This window comes from Chelonia mydas, chromosome 7, assembly GCF_015237465.2.
Source record: "Chelonia mydas isolate rCheMyd1 chromosome 7, rCheMyd1.pri.v2, whole genome shotgun sequence".
Taxonomy (NCBI): domain Eukaryota; kingdom Metazoa; phylum Chordata; order Testudines; family Cheloniidae; genus Chelonia; species Chelonia mydas.
The window spans coordinates 16,195,829-16,210,346 of NC_057853.1; positions in this window are offsets into that span (position 1 = coordinate 16,195,829).

The following is a 14,518-nucleotide window of genomic DNA, read 5'->3' on the forward strand; positions in this document are numbered from 1 at the left end:
TAGTGAGCCTTTTGATTTAATGGGAAAGTTTTATATTCTCTCAGCTGTGTACTATTTTGCCATATACCGTGCATGAAAAATGCTTCCAGGTTTGTTCTATATACACATCACTTTATTTTTATTTCCTTTCTCCTTGGGAACAATGAACAGACAAAAATATAGATGAAGGCTGGAGAGGGTCATAAGAAAATCTGGCTTAACCATGCAATATATCTAGTGTTTTAAAGAAATCCCTTTACATATAAGAAATGTATTTAAAACTGCTTAAATCTGGGCTTATTCTAATGTTGTTTAGTCAAATCCTGGCAATATAAAGATCCTATTTCAGGTAAGTTGAAAGGTCAGAGTATCCTCTTCTATGCAAAAAGATGTGAAGGGGAAACAATGATGGGGGTCTTGAGGGTAAAGAACATGTCATATCAGACCCTTTCTGTTGGCTGGTCCTAGTGAAAAAGTTTTGCACATGAGCTCCCAGTTTGATGCTGTGGCCAAAAAAAGCTAATGAAATCATGGGATGGATAAACAAGGGAATCTTGAGTAGGATTGGAGAGGTTATTCTACCTCTGTATTTGGCACTGGTATGACCACTGCTGAAACCCTGTCCAGTTTTGGTGCCCACAGTTCAAGAGGGATATTGATAAATTGGAGAGGGTTCAGTGAAGAGTCTTGAGAATAATTAAAGGATTAGAAAACATGTTGATAGTGGTAAACTCAAAGAGCTCAATCTATTTAGTTTAACAAAGAGACGGTTAAGGGGTGACTTGATTACACTCTGTAAGTACATATGTAGGGGGAAAATATTTAATTCAATCTAGCAAAGAAGGGTATAACTATCCAATTGCTAGCAGTTGAAACTAGACAAATTCAGGCTGGAAATAAAGCATACATTTTTAATGGTGAGAATAACCACGGAAACAACTTTCCATGGGTTCAGGTGGATTCTCCGTCCTATCTCAGAATAACATTGTGTCTGAAACACCTAAAGAGTGAGCCAAAAAAAGAAGTCCTAATCACAGAGCGCCCATACAAAATTTGAAGTGGAAATGCCCTCTTTTTGATGCTTTTACAGGATGGATGTGGGAGGGAATTGGACTCATAAAGGAAGGCAAATTTCAGCTTTAGATTGTTCAAGGAATCTTTTAGAAGGCAAGTTTCAGCTTTTAGATTGTTTGAGTAAAATTATTATGTTAACCTAAAGAAACTTTCTCTGCTACTGTATTTGTTCCCTAAATGGAGGACTTCAGTTTTCACGGGTGTCAATGTGGCTTCTTTGAGGCCTAAATTAAATAAAAATAATCATTCATATATGCATTCATGGCTTAGTTTTGCATATTTTAACATCTTTAGGACAATGGGGCTGTGTTTTAACAGCCAAAAGAGACCATTCTTCCAGAACACTGGCTGGGAAATATGAGATTGCAATGACAATACATTTGTTACCACTTGCTGCTGTTTGCTGCTTCTGATTGAAAAACATGTGGGAATTCAACCTACAGAGTGATTCATTTCTACTTTATTTCAAATAATGCTTATTTTCCTGTGGTTCACTCTGCTATGCAAAGAAACAGATGAATTTGTAACTCCACCCCCTCAAGTGACACAAATGTTCTATTTTATATGTTAAATCAATGCTGGACCCTTTTTAACATGTATACGCTATATATAACAAACAATATATATTATATGTACCGTAAGTGATTGTCCCATTTGGAATCTCATCTTTGTTGAAATGGGAGTTAGAAGAAACGACTAGTAAAGTTTAATTATGTATTAATACCTGGTGTAACTATTGGTCTTGGTAAATTGTTGTAATAGTTCTAATTAAGGGCACTTCCATTACTTTGCTCAGCAGACAGATATTAGGGTAAGGGGGAAGTATTGAGCTTGGAAAGCCTGGAACAGTATGCTTATCACAATGAGACTGTTAAAAAATCAGAAAAAGAAAACATAAATCATCTTCTGACTTTATTTACTGTAGCAATAGGTTATAAGAGAGGCATTTTATTTCAGTGGGGAAAAATCTGGAATCCATCTTGGCAACTCACTTGAGGGACTAGAAGGAAGCGGAAGTGAAAGTGAAGTAGTTCACAGCACAATTCAAGACCAATACGTATTTGTAGAAGTGTCTCTTTGTCATTGTTTGTGCTCCCCTCACCCTGGATTCACTCTGCATCTTCCAATTCCCCAGCCTGAGGTAGAGAAACCCTCAAGCTGTTCTAAATTGAGCCAGTTGCCAGCAGCCTGAAGAAACTGTGCCAGCAGCCAGGAATCCCTGAAGCTCACCTATATTGCTTATAGAGGCTCAAGGTCAGACTCTCAGGAAGATAGTATGTTTGCTTTCATGGGAAAAGTTGGTCAATTCCGCCTCCTTAGAACATACACCACTATACTGTATAAAAGGCCGCAGCGTTTGCACAAACTTCTTAGATAGAAAAAATTCCAGGAAAAAGATGATCTCAAATAGGATACAGCTTCCTATTCATTACTATCTTCTGCACCCTTCCCTGCACCCCACAAAAAAGGAAAAGTCAATAGAAAGGTAGAGTTTTGTCCTGAAGTTTTAGTGCTGATGCATATTTTTAATGTTCTGCTATTAGAACATAAAATAAAAATAATCATCCAGTGGGAGGACTATCACACTCGCTAGAGATCCCTTATAGTGCTAATCATTCTAAGATTACATTTTAGTTTTCACTTCCCCTAAATCAATGCTGTTTTTTTTTTTTTATTAAAAACCTACACTGTACTGAACAGTTAAGAATCAAGCACAGTAGCTGTATGGATGTGCTGCAGTGCTGGAATATTGAAATACTAGGTTGTGTTGACATTGAAAATAATTCAGTAACTATGGTTGATATGAAATCAGTGCAATATATTTAATAGTTAATGGATCTGTTGATCACGTGATTCTGTGAGGAAGATGAAAATCAAGATACAGTGTATGTTGAGAAAATAGGTCTGGAAGCCTTGATGTCATGGTAACAAGGAAAGGCTTAATATATATAAATATCTGAACATTTCACTGTTCATTCTCTTCCAGTTCACACATTCTATAACTTTGCAACGACCTCAGTACAAAACTAAGTTACATGACAAAATTCCCCATTAGAAAAAGCACTTTCTATATAGCAGTTAACATTTATAGAAGTGGGCTAATTGTACAGCTTTATTCATTCAAGGGGGAGGAAAAATACTGACTTTACAGATTTTAATTTATGATTAATTTGAATTTCCTATTACTTCTAACAGACCTCATCAAATATTTTAAAAATACCAAAGTCCGATATTGTACAATTGTTAATTATAATGCTTTATATACAAACAACTCCGCATCAACCCATGACTAATCTGATGAACTGACCAAGCTGCAGGTCAACAAACTAGAAAACCAAAAAGCTACTGATGCCCAAGGACAACTTTGGCAAGATCACTCTTGTGATACATCCCATGGGCCAAATTCTGCTTGTTGTTCAATAGGGAAATGTATGAATTATCCAAAAAATACATGCATTCCCATGTGCATGAAATGGGAATAATCAGTTTCTGTATTCTGGGTGAACTCAGATTAAATATTTTTGCATAAATCTATAGAGGCATGGTTAGCAGGTTTCTACTATCCACTCCAATATATAATCAGGCTTGGCAAAATTCTCTATATATTTTTGTATAATTTTGATGGATAGAATCAATGGTTTATTTGAAGCATTTTTTTGCAGTTGCACAAATTATGGATTTAAGCATTTTTTCTATTTTTATTGACTTAAATTTTCACAGTTGTGGAAAGAATTCGTCAGACATTCATTATTTAATGCCAGTAGAGATTTAAAATGTTGACAATTTGTTTAACATTTATAAAACTACATCACATGTCAAAAGATACAAGGTAAATCTCCTTATATCAAACTCTAATCAATTCTCAAGCAGTATTTTTCTTAATTTGCTCTCTCAAATTTCAATTATCAATGGAAATAGTTTTCAACAGTTTGTATATCCAGATTCTAACAATTTATGCATTAAAAGAATGCAACTGGGGGAATAAGTAACTCAGATATGCAGTTAACCTTATGCTTATAAAAATCCTTGTTAATTACATTTTGAAGAGCAAATATCCATAGTAATTACAGTATAATTGTAATGTAATCATAGTGTGACCTTGATTTAAATAGGAGTTGATGGTGTTCTTATGCCCTCTTCATTTGTTTTAAATTTTGTTGTTCACCCATATAGCCTTCTTCCTCCTTTTTCTGCATTCCTTGTTGCAACTCATGCAATGCCTGCAATTCTATATTTACAAATGCTCATCAGCTACCTAGAATTTGGGCACTGCATTTCAACAGTGTATAGCAGATTCTGCAGAGTTTAACTACTTGATTTAGTGCATTAATTTTGTACGTATTCCTACATGGATTTTGATCCAGAATTTGACTCTGTATAAGGCAGTTTCTTCCCTTTCATATTTTTAATACTATAGGTATTTGCATTAAAAGAGAGACTCCAGTGATTGGACTAAGCTAGTCCTGCTGCTTTCCCCTCGTCTGAAGTCCTAACTCTGTTTATGACATCGTAATCGTTTCCATTAAATGTGAATTACAAATTGGGAATTATGACGTTCAATGAAGACTAAGTGGCAGGAGCAGATGAACTGTGAAGCAGTAAAGATCCCGATTTCATGAAAGTGATGCGAGCGGAAGAGAGAGACAGAAAACATGGTATGTAGGCAAAACTGTCTCTAAATAGAACAGTTTTCAAAGTCTTTCACAAGGCATCAGATGGTCTTTAAACAATTGATGAAAGTCTGAAATTAAAAAATGTATCTCAGAGGAAAGGTTTTAACAGTGAAAATGATTTGAAACTACAGTAGAACCTCAGAGTTATGAACACCAGAGTTATGAACTGACCGGTCAACCACACACCTCATTTGGAACCGGAAGTACACAATCAAGCAGCAGCAGAGACAAAAAAAAAAAGAAAAAGAAACAAAATACAGCACAGTACTGTGTTAAATTTAAAATACTACAAAAAAGGGAGGTTTTTTTAGAGCTGGTTTGAAAATTCCCAAGCTCTTGGAACTTGGATGAAAAATGAAGGAACAAATCCTGGAATTGGAGGGGGAGGAGTGGGGTTTTTGTTTGTTTGTTTTTAAGAATTTCCATTTCTCGAACAGTGCTAGCATTTACTGTCACTAATATTACTACTTTTGTACTACTGCTATAATTAAATATACTTCCCAGATAGTTCAGCTGGAACACCTGTGCTGGCTTTAGAGTGTTTTTTTTTTTTTTAAACCAGCCCTTCTCTATAATAGTACCTGAAATATTATTAATTATTATTTTATTTTATTATTTGTTTTATCGTTCCTACAAGTCAGGGACCAGAAAGATAGTCGCTGCCCCAAAGAGCTTACAGTTTAAATATAAGACAAAAGACAGCAGATGGATGTAGGCACACTGATGGGAGTACAAGGAAACAATGAGACAATACTGGTCAGCATGATAGGCTGTGGTTGCAGATGTGATCGTTAGCATGTGAAAAGAGTGCTGCATACAAAACTTGGGTTCCTATATTCAAGCAAAGACTAAGTGCTTGAATAATCATATTGACCCCACAGGTTTTATGTGCATAGAGTCACTCGTATGCTCAAGTCTTTGTAGGATCAGCCCACTTTGTCTGGCATCACCTTTTGTGAGCATGCTTTCAGAGGCCCACTGAAAACTTTGGCAATGATAGCACTTTTTCAAAAACCTCTCCAGACAAATATTAGAACTGAGTGAGTGAAAAATCCAGGGCAAAAAAAATTTTTATTGAATTTAGCATTTTTTCTGTTTATAAGTGTCCACAAGCTGCGTATGATTTTTTGGAAAACGTGTTGATCAAATTTTTTTGCCAAAAATATTATTTGTCCATAGACTGTTTGAAGTAGCTTCTTGCATGTATTCAAAATGCAAGCTCTGTTCGTTAGTTTTGCATCTGACATAAAGGCAAAAACTTTCAGTATGGCTTGCAGACATTAGGAATGCATAACACTTAAACCCCAATCCTGCAACAACTTATGCAATTGGTTAAAATCAAGTCCATCTGCAAGTCTTTGCAGAATTGGAGCCTTAATTACCAGCATTTCTCTCAGAACAAATGCTCCACGAACAATCTCTGTTGCACTTTATTTAGATAACCAGTCATTAAAGTTCATCAATGAACATCTAGAGAGCCCCCGTCTTCATTCCAGCTCATTCCTTTTTTGCGTGGCTTAGATTTGCTTATCTGTACTCATGTCAATTTCTTACTCTCATAGGACTGGAAAAAGTTCAATATATATTATTTTAATTGCTTAAGCAGAATTGATGCAAATACTGTGAAATGTCTCCCAATAAAATGCATCAGTTGTCTATGGTTCAGAGATTATATTAGTTGCATCATAGTTATGAGTCTGACAGGGCTTTATTTTTACTATGTAGGAAAAAGAAAAATGAAGACAGAAGCATGAATAGCTAATTTCTGTTGATGTAATAAAATTGTGTAAATGAGATCTATGGGGGCATCACGGGGGAGATATATTCCTGGGCAGTGTATCACTAGCGATGGGATAATGATGAAATCATATAATCCTCATTGGAAATGGAATACTGTGATTCTCCTCATGTTTGTGTTTGGAGAATGGATTGCTTAGCCCCCAATGGGTCTTAAATGAAGAATAGATATAAATAGATGCCCCAAAACTTAGATTTGCAGTAAGTTTAGTCACTGTACAAGTGAAGACTCATTTACTGTCTTTGTTAGCAGAACGCACTAACTCAAAACTCAGAGGCCAATAAAAAATTGTTCCGGAATTTTATAATTAGAACACGAGATGAATTTCATCATTCAACTGCTCTAGAATGTAAGACCCAATACGTAGAGAGCACATATGGATACTGCCAACATGCATGAAACTCCTACAGTATTGACATCAGTAAGATGTTTGTCTGAATCTTAGGCCAAATTTAAATACTTGCATTACACAGATAAACTAGATATTGTGGATAAGCTTTATAGTGGCTGTATAACTGGGATGTCTAAAACCTGTGAATGAGAGAACTTCAAGAGTTTTGCGGGGTAAGTCTGGCTGCTCATCCCAACACTGAGGTGCTCCCCTTCCATGATGCCTCCTTTATTTCCCTCCTCCTTTTGTTGTGGGTAGACTTCATTGTCCCAGAAGAAGCACGCTGTGTGGCTAGAGGAAGTTTGACAGCCCACCTCTTCATCTGAAGGGTGGGTAGGCTGAGGGTCTTTCTCCTCATCACAGCAGGTTTTGATAGGAGAATTTCCATTGTCCTAATTGGCCCATGTTGAGTCTTATGCACTCTGATTCACATCAAAAGCAAGTCCGTTAAGCCCCAGTCTAAGTACACTGTTCAGTGCATTGCCAGTAGCTAGTGAGCAGCAGCAGTAGATGGAGATCTAACCATAAGTGTAATTAGAGTAGAAATGAGGGAAGATAGGTTCCATAATTAATATTTACATAGGATCCCAATCCAAACAAACTGTAACGCTGATCAGAAAACTGAGTGAGCCAATCAAACATCAGGGTTAAAGACCGTGATAACTAGTCTCTAGTGACTGCTACATACTTATTCTTAAGTACACACTGTGTGTGTGTGTGTGTGTGTTGCTGTGATGGAAGGCTATGGGGAAAAATAAAACAAAAAAAGCCCCGTAGACTGACAGAGCAGGTAATCACAATAATGCACCGCTGTGTTAATCCTACTCAATTTAAGGCTAGAGAAGATCTAAGTGAAGGTAAAGATCTAAAATTATAGCCCACGAATCGATGTTTCTGTAGCTCAGTATGTGAGGCAGGTACGATATCTCTATCTCTTGGGCAGTTTTGCAGCAGACAAGCTGACATAAGCCCCTAAGTTACATACTAATAAGTATAAATTGGTGGTGAATGGATGAATAATTTGTTATAATGTGCCTTACACAGCACATAAATTATTGGAAGGTTGTGTGATCTTAAAACAATATCATTTTTATTTTGTATTAAAATTACTTCCTAAACCTCTGCTTTTAAGGTGGCTGAGGAAACATGGAATTGGACCTGACCTACGACTTAGAGATCAAACATAGATTTGTGATACTGGATTTTGGTCCACTGTATCTTGAGCATGGTATAAATGTGATACACTTGAGAGGGAGAATGCAAACCATGCCATGCTCTGTCATACAGCACTCAAGCTAACTGAACCTTTTGGAGTCGTCAGCAGCGCTGGACTTCATCTATCAGAGCTTCGAGAAACTTCCTTATGCAGCCTTGTGAGTTCATGAATAGAAACTGCCTTAGGGAACAGGCAAAAATTCAGAGGGGAACGTAGTTTGAAATGTCCTCTTCAAAATACAGTCAGTTTCTAGTGTTGTCCTCCTTTAGAGTATTTTCTGGATACAGAAGCAATATTCCTTTATTTTTGTCTGTAGGGTTTAGCAAGTACACATTTAAAAGAATTATTCTCAGTATCTGTGACAGAGAAATAAGGTCATTCGTTTTCATAACAGTGATCTGAGATTTGATCATATGCTGCAGCGTTTTCACAGTTCAGTTGTGTGTCCATTTTGAGATATGCTCTCCTATATTTGAGGCAATGCTATTGTTGTGCTCTCAGAACTATGGGGGGGGGGGGTCTAACATTTTTCTGGTCTTCATTTAATAGCAATTGCAATATTAGTAGAGATCATTTAAATACACCAAACCTCACATTGGCTTACACAAATCAGGGGACTGCACATACAGATATTTGAGTAGTTACTATTTGCACAGCAAAATGCAGACTTATGTGCACAGACATGGGGATCTGCAGAGGCAAATGGGCATGCCCGAAAACATTGTGGGGAGAACTGAGTATCTATCAGTGGATGATTTGGTGCTTAGTGTGTTTGCACTTGATAGTGTTAATTCCTTTCAGCATCTTTGTTCTTCCATTTAAAATGTCCCTCTACAGATTTGTCTATGGGACAAGCTATTGCACAGCCAGGGTGTGAATCTACAATACATCAGTTTGCTGTGCAGTAACTCGCCACGTGGACACTGCTACAGTGCAGTAAAAGTCATGGAGTGCAGCCTAGCATACCGCTGCTTGAAAGCACTGCATTGTAGTTACGTGGTGGGTTACTGTGCAGCAAGCTCATGCACTGTGAATTCACACCTAGGCTTGCCACACGTTAACTTTTCCTGTGGACAAGCCCTAAGTTAGCAGAGATGTACGTTTGTTTATTTGGTCCCTTTTCACATCAGCTATTATTTCACTTTACTTGGACTTTACTCACGCTGATCACAGATCACCGGGGAAAGGGACCTTATCTTTGGCAGTCAGAAAGTAGAGGCCTGACAGACCATATTCCCGTAAGAGGCGGAAGGATCAGGCCAACTGACTCTGTCCCTCCAGACCTCTCCTCCAGTTGAGGGAGAATAGGGCAAGGAGTTTTGAGTTTGTTCTTCCTTTCCCCTTCAGAGGGAGCTGCGGCATCAGGTCTGCCTATTCACCTTTCTTTTTTGGGTCAAAACTCAACTTGCTTCTCTTTAGAGTGAGGGAAAGGGGAAGGATTGGCCATGAACGAACACTCTTTCCCTTTGGATGGTGCAAGCCTACTTCCCTGCATTTGCTATACTTTCAAAGGAGTTTCCATTGCATCAACATTTCTGAAGTAAATGCTGTGCTAGGAAACTGCAGCACTGGTTGGAAAGGAGGAAGGATAGCCATGTGGTCACGACACTGGACTAGGCATAAGGAGATTTGTATTCTGTTCCCAGCACTATCCTACATTTGCCCTACTCCAAGGGCTGTTGGAAGAATAAGCTCAAGTTTGTGAGGTGTATGGATACCATGATTTAATAAGCCTTTTTTGAAAAAAAAAATTAGAATAAGCCTTGTATTAGAGTCACAGTACATAAAATGACTTCTGCGTGCCTTATCCTTTACTGAAAACCATCTGGGCATTTACTCAATAATTCATTAAATGATAACCCTATAGTAGCGCTGGGCATCTATCCCAAATGTAGACTCAAAAGCAAAGCTGTTAGATTGCAAATTTGTGTGTTTACATAACAGGAATGAAAAGTTTCACAATAATAAGCTGAAAGAAACTATTCAGTTGCCAGGAAGGGGAAAATATTGAGAGAGGATTTTTCAATTTATACTTCCAAATTTTAGGGGCTAAACCCTGAGTGGTATTGAGCAACTGCTGCAGGATACTCAGTACCTGTCAGGATTTGTCCCTGTGACTTGAATGTGGAATCTTTGTCATGGCTTTAAATATATTTATCCCCACAACTCCTTAATAGGCAGCAAGATTCCAGTCTAACCTAAAGAGTCGTGTCAGGGATGAATGTGATCTATAGACTCTTCCAGGAATTATTTTCCTCGCTTCTGTCTGAGGACTTGGGTTCACATATGTATTTAATGCAAGACAAAGTATATAAGAATTGGAGTGAGGGGAAGGAAGGTAATAATTCTTAACACATATACAGCACTTCATTCCTTCAGATAGCTGTTTAACTATGTGAGAAAGGCAAAGAAATATTTTCCCTCATTTTTAGCAACTGAGAAATTGAATCATAGTGATGAAGTGTTGCTCAGACTACTTAGCAAGTCAGTGACAGAACCGGGATTAGCACTCTGTAGTTCCTGACTCCATTCTAACCTTGTGCTCATGCTTAGTCTAAACTTTACTGAGAGGTAAACCTTTCCAGACTACTGTACCCCTTTCAGGAATCTGGTTTGTTTTGCGTACCCCAAGTTTCACCTCACTTAAAAACTACTTGCTGGGAAAATCAGACATAAAAATAGAAAACTGTCCCAGCACACTTTTACTGAAAAATTTCTTATTTTCTCATTTTTACCATATAATTATAAAATAAATCAAGTGGAATATAAATATTGTACTTACATTTCATTGTATAGGGTATAGAGCCGTATAAACAAGTCATTGTCTGTATGAAATTTTAGTTTGCACTGACTTTGCTAGTGCTTTTTATGTAGCCTGTTGTAAAACTAGGCAAATATCTAGATGAGTTGATTTATCCCTGGAAGATCTCTGCGTATTCCCAGTGATACACATAACTGTGGTTGAGAACCACTGCTTTGGAGGACAGTAGTTTGTGGAGGTGGAGCAGCATAACTTTTACAATAATGAAACATTTAAAGCTGGGCCCTGTAGTGATAAAAGAATCCAAAGGTTTTATGAAGTTCACATTCTAAAATTTCAAGAATTATACACTTTTTTTAAATATAGTTATGCTCTGAAAAGTGACTGTGGAAAGATGGCCATTTCTTACTGCACAGACCTGTGTCATTGTGTCTTCAAGTCAAATCTTATAACCTGCTGAAGGGGAAAAAAAATATTCATTTGGCATGAAACAGCTATAGAGAAAGGAATTATGTCCTGTTCTGTTTCATGCATCCTCTGTCCCTGAGTTCTGACTGGAGAATCATTGTTTCTGAGGACGCAGTAAGGAGCAGAAAATGTACAACTTGATTTTTTTCATGAGTTTGTAGAATTACCCAAATGAGTTTGGGTAATTTTAAGCAAAAATGAAATGAAACGAAACAAAAACACACCACTTTTCTTTTCACTTGTACACTGAGGAAATTTGTCCTGGGATCTTTTGGAGAGACCGTAAGTCCATAATGCCATTTTAGTTATATTGAGAAAATAATTATACTTTAAGCTTCTGTCATATAGAATTTGGAACCAGACAGGGAGTTTTCGTTGTAAAGTGTATGGGGCGATGTGTCTGAAATCTAAAATCTTGCAGTACCTATTCCCACATTTTTTATGAAGTTTTAATCCTCTGAATTTTCCCCATTCTTAACAGCAACTGCTTTCCTCTCAACAAACTACATTGCCAAAACGAACAACAAAAACCCTTTTCAGATAGCCAATGCTCTGAATAGTAAATGAAAGTCTGTACTGATTTAAACCTCATGCACCCTCCATCCATAAGTACAATCTGTACAGAATAGTTAAATATGAGATAGCCTTTCTATGTAAATATTAGCATAAAGAACAATTAATTATGCCCACTCTATTAATAAGCCTTGGGCTGCATTTTATCTTCTTATTTGGTACAGAGAGAAGAAGAGGGCACTTAATCCCACAAAGAAAGTAAAGTGGTTAGGTAGTTTGTTCCCTTTGCCACATAGCTGCCACTAACTCCTCTGCCTAACTAAGATGGGGAGCAACTAGTCTCATGTTCTGTGCAATCATTTGCATCATAGTTCTGTTTTCTGATTGCCTCAAAGATGCTCTACCTTTACTATAATAACCTTCACCTTTTACTTTAATTTTCAATATTAATTTTTTCTATGCTAACTTCTAGCATCCAGAGTGGAAATGTGGTTCAGTTTTCTTGCCCCATCACCAGCACCATTTCCGGGCTCAAATCCTGAAATCCTTTCTCAGGCAGGTTTCAGAGTAACAGCCGTGTTAGTCTGTATTCGCAAAAAGAAAAGGAGTACTTGTGGCACCTTAGAGACTAACCAATTTATTTGAGCATAAGCTTTCGTGAGCTACAGTTTATGCTCAAATAAATTGGTTAGTCTCTAAGGTGCCACAACTACTGCTTTTCTTTGCTCAGGCAATCTACCATGGGCTTCTCAGTGAAGTCAATCTGAGCTCTGCCTGAGCGAAGTCCTGAATAAAAATGGAATAAGGTCCTCAGGATCTGGCTAAGAGAATGGAGGACTCTGTTTGCTGTAAAGATTTACCAATGTATTTAACATAAAACCATGGAAAATTTAACCTATGTTTAACGTACAGGTATCCAGTAGGTGATCCTTTCCAATGTTGTTTATTTAACATTCTCACACAGTAAAAGGGGGAAAAGGCCTTCTACAACTATATTCTTCCTGTACTTTGTTACGCAGGAGTCAGACAGTGTAAATATAAATGTGTGCATAATAATAATAAACTGTTCTTAAACTTATATGTACAGAAAAATATTGGCTAAAACTAAATATAGTTTTGAAATGGCTTCCACATCAGTAATCTGTGAAAAGGAAAGTGTGTCTTCAACTGAAGCAGAGAGACTTCTGCCATTATCAATTTCTTCAGAAGGGGGCACACTTGTGCTTTTACTAGAAAACACATTCTGACTGGCTAGTATGTGTGTTTCATATAGTGGTTTCAGTTGACAGTAGTAATTGAGTTTGTTCATTGTTTGCTATCAATACATGTATGATTTGCATGAGTTTAATAAATGATAGTTTTTAAAAAGTCAGCTATTCCACACAGTTTCAAAGATGTAAAACTTCTTTTAAAAAATGCTGATTTGTGCAAATATTTACTACAGTATAGCATTTATGGCTAACTATGCATTTTTACCACACATCTTTTTTATGAAGAAGAATATATGCATGTACAAGTAAGAAAAGATGTTTTTATTCTTCACACACTTACATGCTTTTCTTCTTTTACATGTCGAGGTCAAAATGTACAAATTTAGAAAATGAAATGGATTTTTATGCTACAGGAATAAACTTTAATGAATTGAACAAAATAACAAACTTTGATGATTCCATGAAGAAATGGACTAAACAAAAAGTTTGGTATCATCTAATATACTAATATATAGTATTTATTGGGAACTTTGTATGTTCAAAGTGTTTTGCACACATTAATCAATCAGTCCTCCTAGCACCCTTATAAGACACACAGTACATTGTCATGCTTTACAGATAGGAGAAATGAGTCAGAGAGGCAAAGTGCCTTGCAGAAGGCCACCAAGAAAATAGCTGGTAGAAACCAAAAAGTCTGTTGATTCCCAGTCCGATGTTGCAATCACTGGTCCATGCTTCTACTCAAATTTAATGAAAAGTAATTATCGTCAGCACAGCTAATTTTCCTACTGAGTAGATCAGGTAAACATGATTTATAGCTTTAGCCTTAGGTTATTAATTCATTACTTTTATTTTTAATGCTAATAATGTACTCAGATCTAGAAAACAAAAATAATGAAAGTGCATACCCCAGTCTAAAGCCCAATCCTGCAAAAAATGATACTGATGCTTAATTGTATGCACTGTGAGTAGTCCCTTTAAGTTTCTGGGGCCTAGCCCCCTCATTCTCATAGAAGTCAGGATATACTGAATAATTCAGGTGTAGGAATAAAGCACTTTTTTGTTGGTGTTCTTTTTATTTCTGACATACTTGCAATAAACTCAAGTCTTATTGGCACAGTGGAAGGAGTAAGTTTTTAGCAATATGTATATTGTATTTTGGTAAATGGCTACATCCTGTTTCTAGTTATATGAAGTACTACAAATGTGGAGATTCTGTACTCTACGGGATGAATAACTATAAAATCACTTGTGATTTAAAGGAAAGGCTCTATCCAAAGCAAAAATATGAAGTGGAAAGAAATCACTTATTGCTATGTCATATGCCAAGTATGTTGCTACACATGACCTGAGATCAAACTGGCAGAAATCTGTCATATAAAGGAAGAAAAACACTGTATCTAATGACTGTGAGAACCCAGCAAACCTATTTC